Source organism: Heterodontus francisci, unplaced genomic scaffold (genome assembly GCF_036365525.1).
Source record: "Heterodontus francisci isolate sHetFra1 unplaced genomic scaffold, sHetFra1.hap1 HAP1_SCAFFOLD_43, whole genome shotgun sequence".
NCBI classification, from domain to species: Eukaryota; Metazoa; Chordata; class Chondrichthyes; order Heterodontiformes; family Heterodontidae; genus Heterodontus; species Heterodontus francisci.
The window spans coordinates 5,020,979-5,027,048 of record NW_027141852.1 but is presented as its reverse complement, the minus strand read 5'-3'; the positions used below and the strand labels follow the sequence as shown (position 1 = coordinate 5,027,048).

At 44.9% G+C, this 6,070-nt stretch overlaps 1 non-coding gene across 1 annotated transcript; it reads left to right on the top strand.

Moving 5' to 3' along the window:
- Positions 1-5,138: 5,138 nt before the first annotated feature.
- On the top strand, positions 5,139-5,210 carry trnat-ugu (transfer RNA threonine (anticodon UGU)). The gene has a single exon. It is a non-coding gene; the product is annotated as a tRNA-Thr (tRNA).
- Positions 5,211-6,070: the final 860 nt, after the last annotated feature.

Below are 6,070 nucleotides of genomic sequence, written 5' to 3'. Positions count from 1 at the left end.
TAATTGTCTCCGCTTTATCTATTTTCATTCCGTCCAATTATCTCACTTCCTCCTCCTTTACTGTGACATTTGCAACATCCGCTCATTTTATGATGCCAGATGAAATGTACTTAATTAGTACCTCAGCCACACCCTCTGCCTCCACAGGATCTCCTAATTGACCCACCCTTTCATTGTCTGTCCATATGTTTGTTAAAAGACTTCAGTGTTCCCAGTTATGTGACCCGCTAATCTTTTCTCATACATTCTCTTGCTGATCTCTTTTCCTTTTTCAGCTCTCCTCTGTACTTTCTGTATTCTGCTTGTTTCTCTACTGCATATGAATCCTCACATGATTTCGATATTAATGATTTTTGAACTATTTTGTTGAAGGATTGAGTTTTGTAAATTTCTCCCTAGCTCCCCTCATGGTCAGGCAGAAAGTTTAACTGCTGTGTTTTCAAACAGGAACAGCTTTATTTGAAAAGCTATTGGGACAGGATTCCGGGTTTTAATCCAGTCACAAATCTGGTTCTGATGTCTTGTGGCTCCAGCTGTCACATGACCTGTCAGAGGATGACCTCATAATTGACCCAGTCATGGAGCTGTGGGTTGATGTTTAAATTGCTTCAAAATAATTTTCCAAAAGGACAATTAAAATGAATCGATATGTAAAAGGTAGATTTTGTGAATTTGTGCTCCCAGTGGAAATTCCTGCAGTCTGCTGGTTTTCAGATCCCCAATTCCCCACAGGAAGCTCTGAGCTCGGAGTCTGCATTCATTCTACCAACATTACACAGAATCATTTCATGGGAGACCCCAGTGTGAATTGTAGACAGGTAGGTCAGTTTCAACTTTCAAAGTAACACAGAAGCAAAATACTGCAGATACTGGAAATCTGAAATAAAAACAGAAAATGCTGGAAATACTCAGCAGGTCTGGCAGCATCTGTGGAGAGAGAAACAGAGTTAACGTTTCTGGTCTGTGACCTTTCATCAGAACTCGGCTGAAATTGTTTGTTGAACAGACACGATGGGCCAAGTGGCCTCTTTCTGTGCCTTAAACTTTCTCTGACTCTGTGATTCCATGAGATTGTGGAATCAATTTCAGGGTCGATGACATTGCACTCTGTAAGGATAGGAAGATGGAGATTATTAAGTACAGTGCAAGAATATAGATGCTTTTACATTATTTTAATCAAAATTGATTTAAATTTTGTGCTCACGAATCCTTTCTTTAGATCACAATGACACTGATAACAATGGAAAAAGCAAGACTTGCATTTCACGACCACAGGACGTTGCAAAGCCTTTTGCAGCCAATGAAGGACTTTCCAAGTGCAGTCACTGTAGTCATGTAGGAAACATGGTGGCCAATGTGCGCACAGCAAGCTCCCAGAAACAACAATGTGATAAAAACGAGATAATCTGTTTTTAAGTGATGTTGATTCAGGGTTAAACAATGACCAGCACCCCAGAAATAATTCCCCTTCTATTCTCTGAAATAGTGCCATGGTACCTTTAACATCCACCTGAGAGGGCAGAGGGATCCTCAGTTTTCTGTCTCACCTGAAAAACAGCATTTCTGATAGTGCAGCACTGCCTTAGTACTGTACTGGAGTGTCAGCCATTTTTAAAGGGCTGTTAGTCCTACTGGAAAATACTTAAAGGAAGATTAAATGAAATGAAATAAATACATTGCTTTTGCCTCTCTCCCATCCCCCCAATAACAGTTAAGTTAATTATTTGCCCTTCCCTCCCAAAACCTACCTTTACAATCTGACCTTCCGCCCAAAACTGCACAAACTGTAAACTATAACCCTTCCCACCATCCCCTACACCCATGACATTAATTTGACTCCGTCCCCCCACCCCCACACTGAGAAACTTACCTTCTCCCCCCTCCCCACCAGTGTTGCACCTCATTTGCCCGGATGGGGCTCCGAAGGCACGGCAGTGCCAGCCACTGGGCTGAAGATCGCAGCGGGATATCAGGAAGTGATGGGATAATAATTAATGCAGGTTTGTGGTCCCGTTGCCGAGCGGTGGGGGTCCCCCACAAGGCCTCGCTGTCGCCGGCAATATCGAGCCAGGCCCTGCCAGCGTTGAGGTTCGTCGCGGGCCTCATCCGGGGCCATCTTCAGGCGGCCCCCACCCCACCCCCACCACAGATCTCGACGTCGAGGGCTCTATAGAATCCAGCCCATTGTTTCTGTCAATCTCAACTCCTCAAGGATTTGCCTGTTAATTGTAGAAAAATTAAAGCTCGATCACCTTTTGAAAAAAGGGGGTTCAAATCCATTTCCAAACAAATGATAGTTCTCATTGTATCTGGAACATGTTTTCTTACATACAAACATACCAATTAGGAGCAGGAGTAGACCACTCGGCCCCTCGAGCCTGCTCCACCATTCAATAAGATCATGGCTGATCTGATTGTAACCTCAACTCCACATTCCCACCTGCCCCCGATAACCTTTCACCCCCTTGTTTATCAAGAATCTATCTACCTCTATCTTAAAATATTTCAGAATTTCTGTCGTCCAGCAACTCTCACTTTATTTCCTGGATTTCACCTAAAAAATGTATTTCCACACTTTGGATATCCTGCACTTCATTAATGTTTTTGCTCTCTGGTGATTTCCCTTTAATTATATTCAGTGCTGGTATTTTACTGAGACACACTGACTGAAAGTGTCCCAACTTTCTGCAGGAAAAACACTCAGCTTCTTTGGCGAGGCAGTTTTCCCACTTGTGTCTCTCTCGGCCACACCTACTGCAATTGGTTGCAGCTACCACGAGATGCTCTTCCCGTCTTTCTTGTCTTTTACCACTAATTTTTCCTTTTGTTTTCTGAACAAATTCAATTGAGTCTGCTACTCTCGAGATGAGACTCTCCCTGTCCCCTTGGACAATGGATTGGTTAAACTTTCTAACCTCTGCTTGTCTGCTCAATTGAAACTCTTTCGTTAATGTGAGATCAGCCCTGGACTGTAGATGATCTGAAAGGGTGTTGTCCAATACCCCGAACACAATCCTGTCTCCATTCATCTCTTCTCTTATGTTGCCGTATTCACAAACTTCCGTGAGTTTGTACAAGTCATTGATAAATGAATGAATACTCTCCCCTTTCTGTTTTGTACGCTTATTAAATTCAAAGTGATTCCTGACAATGCAGCGGCCAGCCGACGTCATCAGAGCGCTGCAAGCTCGCACATGCACAAACAGTCTCCTGCGCTCTGAGATGCTGCGCATGCTCAGCCTACTTCTTCCAGGACTAACTGGCGCATGCGCAGGAAAACGCTCTACCCCCTCTCAGCCACTCACTCATGGCCGCTCGCTGCCCGCTCCTCGCTACCCCGCTCCCCCGCCCTCCGGCCGCTTGCTACCACCCCCCCACCCCCGCACTGCCCTCTCTCCGTCCACTCACGCCCCGCTTCCCCCCCACGTCCCTCCAGACACTAGCTCGAAGCCATGCTGCTTCCCTCCTCTCGGCCTCTCGCTCCAACATTCGATCATTCTTCACCGCACCACCCGATAAAGCAAGGCGAGCCTCGAGGGGTGATGGGACAATGTTGGAGCGAGTGGCTGAGAGGAGGGAAGCGGCAGAGCCCATGGCCTGGAGTGTGATCAGCCAGAGAGCAGGATGGGGTGGTGGTGGGTGAAGCGCGGAGTGAGCAGTCAGAGAGTGGGATGGGGGGAAGCGGGGAATGATCGTCCGGAGAATGGGATGGCACTGTTTAGAGGGGATTTGAGGAAAAAATGTTTCACCTCGAGGGTGGTTGGAATCTGGAACACATTGCCTGAAGGAGTGGTGGAGGCAGGAACCCTCACAACATTTAAGAAGTATCTAGATGAGCACTCAAAACGCCACAGAATACAAGGCTACGGCCACGTGCTGGAAAATGGAATTAGAATAGATAGGTACTTGATGGCCGGCACGGACATGATGGCCGAAGGGCCTGTTTCTGTGCTGTATAACTCTTTGACTCTATGAAACCTCACTGAATTACAGAGGGTGTGCAGCACTGTCAGAGGTGCTGTCCTTCTAATGAGACTTCAAATAGCGCAACGTTCTCCGAGTATCAACCAAAACATGTCCATTGTGTAGATATGTGCCATATTTGCTTATGAAACGACAGTCACTGCTCCTAAAGTAATTCACTTTAGGTGAATTAAGATGACTTGGTACTATATAACTGGCGAATGCGCAAGAGGTAGCGGGGGACTGTTGGGGTGGGACGGAGGCGGTGAAGGCAACCTTTGAGGGGATTTTTGGGTCGAAGTTGTTTTCTGTGAGAAATTGAGTAGCTCCATCTTTAATCCTGGCAGCTGCCTGAATGTCACAGACAGTGACGTTTCAGTGGAAGAGGCTGCATTTGCGCATGTGCTAGTACAGCGTCACCTGGTGGTTGCGTTGTCAGCAAATGCAGCGTTTTAACTTTGGCTCCACGATGACATTTTTTTCCTCAATTAAAATAGGTCTTGAGTGCCTTAATAACTTCTTGACATGTAGCCTTCTGTTCGTCATGAGGATGTTGCCTGCACACTCCCTCCATTGCAGACAATAGCGTACTGACCTGCTCCATGTCTGGCTTCTGCACGAGACCCGGTGCAGTACGATACCTTGCAAACCTCTGGAACCATCTCGGCCACTCCTCGGCTTGGTTCAGTCCAGTGACCTTTTCAAAGGTGCAGGCAAAGATTTCTCCATCTTCACTTTGGTTTACTGTGGCCCCCATATAATATTCTGATATCTGTCAAGGCTTAGTACAGAATTTATAAGAATCTGACGGTTAAGATAACCTGAGTTTACTCTGCACACCTTGCATTGAAGGTTTCATCGACAACTCTCCATGAGGTGCCGTACAGATTATATTACATCACTTCCTGTGATGATGCACATAGTCTATTTATATAATCTGTCCAGTAACAACCCAATGTCCACTCTTATATTATTGTACAGATGTGAGAAAAGCTGAGGATGGGAATGGAACGTCTGAATGAAGATTTCATGTTGCTGATGATGTAAATGAGGCTGATCTGTTCCCCATTCCACAATCCCTCTTTATTTCTGTGCATGTTTCACGATGCTGTTTCAACCAAATTGAAAAAGAATCACAAATCCTCCTCTGGAGCCTCAGGAGTACATTAAGCAAAGGCATGGTGGTCAAGTGGTAAGGCGTCAGTCTTGTAAACTGCAGATCACGGGTTCAATCCCCGTCCATGCCTTTTGATTAGTTTCTCACTTTAAATGTGATGTTTCCACAAAAGATGTCAGTTGCATTTGTTTCGGCCATCTGGAAATCAGTGTGATGTTACACTTTATCCTGGACACTGGGAAGAACATGAGGAGTAGCCACATGATTCCTCGAGCCTTCTCCATCTGTCCCTTTAATTCCTGTTTCCCAATCCATTGATGTTTCACAATGTACTGAACTGTCCCAATCCATTGATATAACTCAGCCCATAGAATTTCCCAATCCACTGATATTTTCCAGTCCATTGACTTTCCCAATCCATTAATGGTTCCTGACCATTGACATTCCCAATCCATTTATATTGCCTGTGATTTCAAAGCAACTGTGGAATACAAATAGTATCAGTATTATCAGATACATCGAGACGAGGTGCAATAGCCAAGTGGACAGATGTTGGGTTTATAAAGAAAAAAGCATTGGCTCGATATTTGTCCAGTCTATCACTGGATCTGAACTCTCAACCAACTGTTTTTCTGTGGGTCTGCTGACTTGTATATGTGAAGAACCATTGGATGTTTCTCAATCCTCTGACTTTTCTCATTCTTGTGCCATATTTGTTCCTTTGGGTTCACCAGTGAAGAAAATTATTCCCTATTACATTTGGTGAAGACTTTAATAACCTCACATCCTGTGTCTCACCATCTCAGGTCAAACTCCCTACAGAAACTTTAAACATTTAACTATTCTGCTGGAAACATTTTCAAGAGCGCAGCCATTCCTTCATTACGCTTCCTTCTTTGACATGTGATTGACAAATATGTGTGTAATGGAGAGAGAGAGAGAGTGAAAAAAAAGAGAGAGAGAGTGCGATAGAAAGTTAGAGGACCAGCT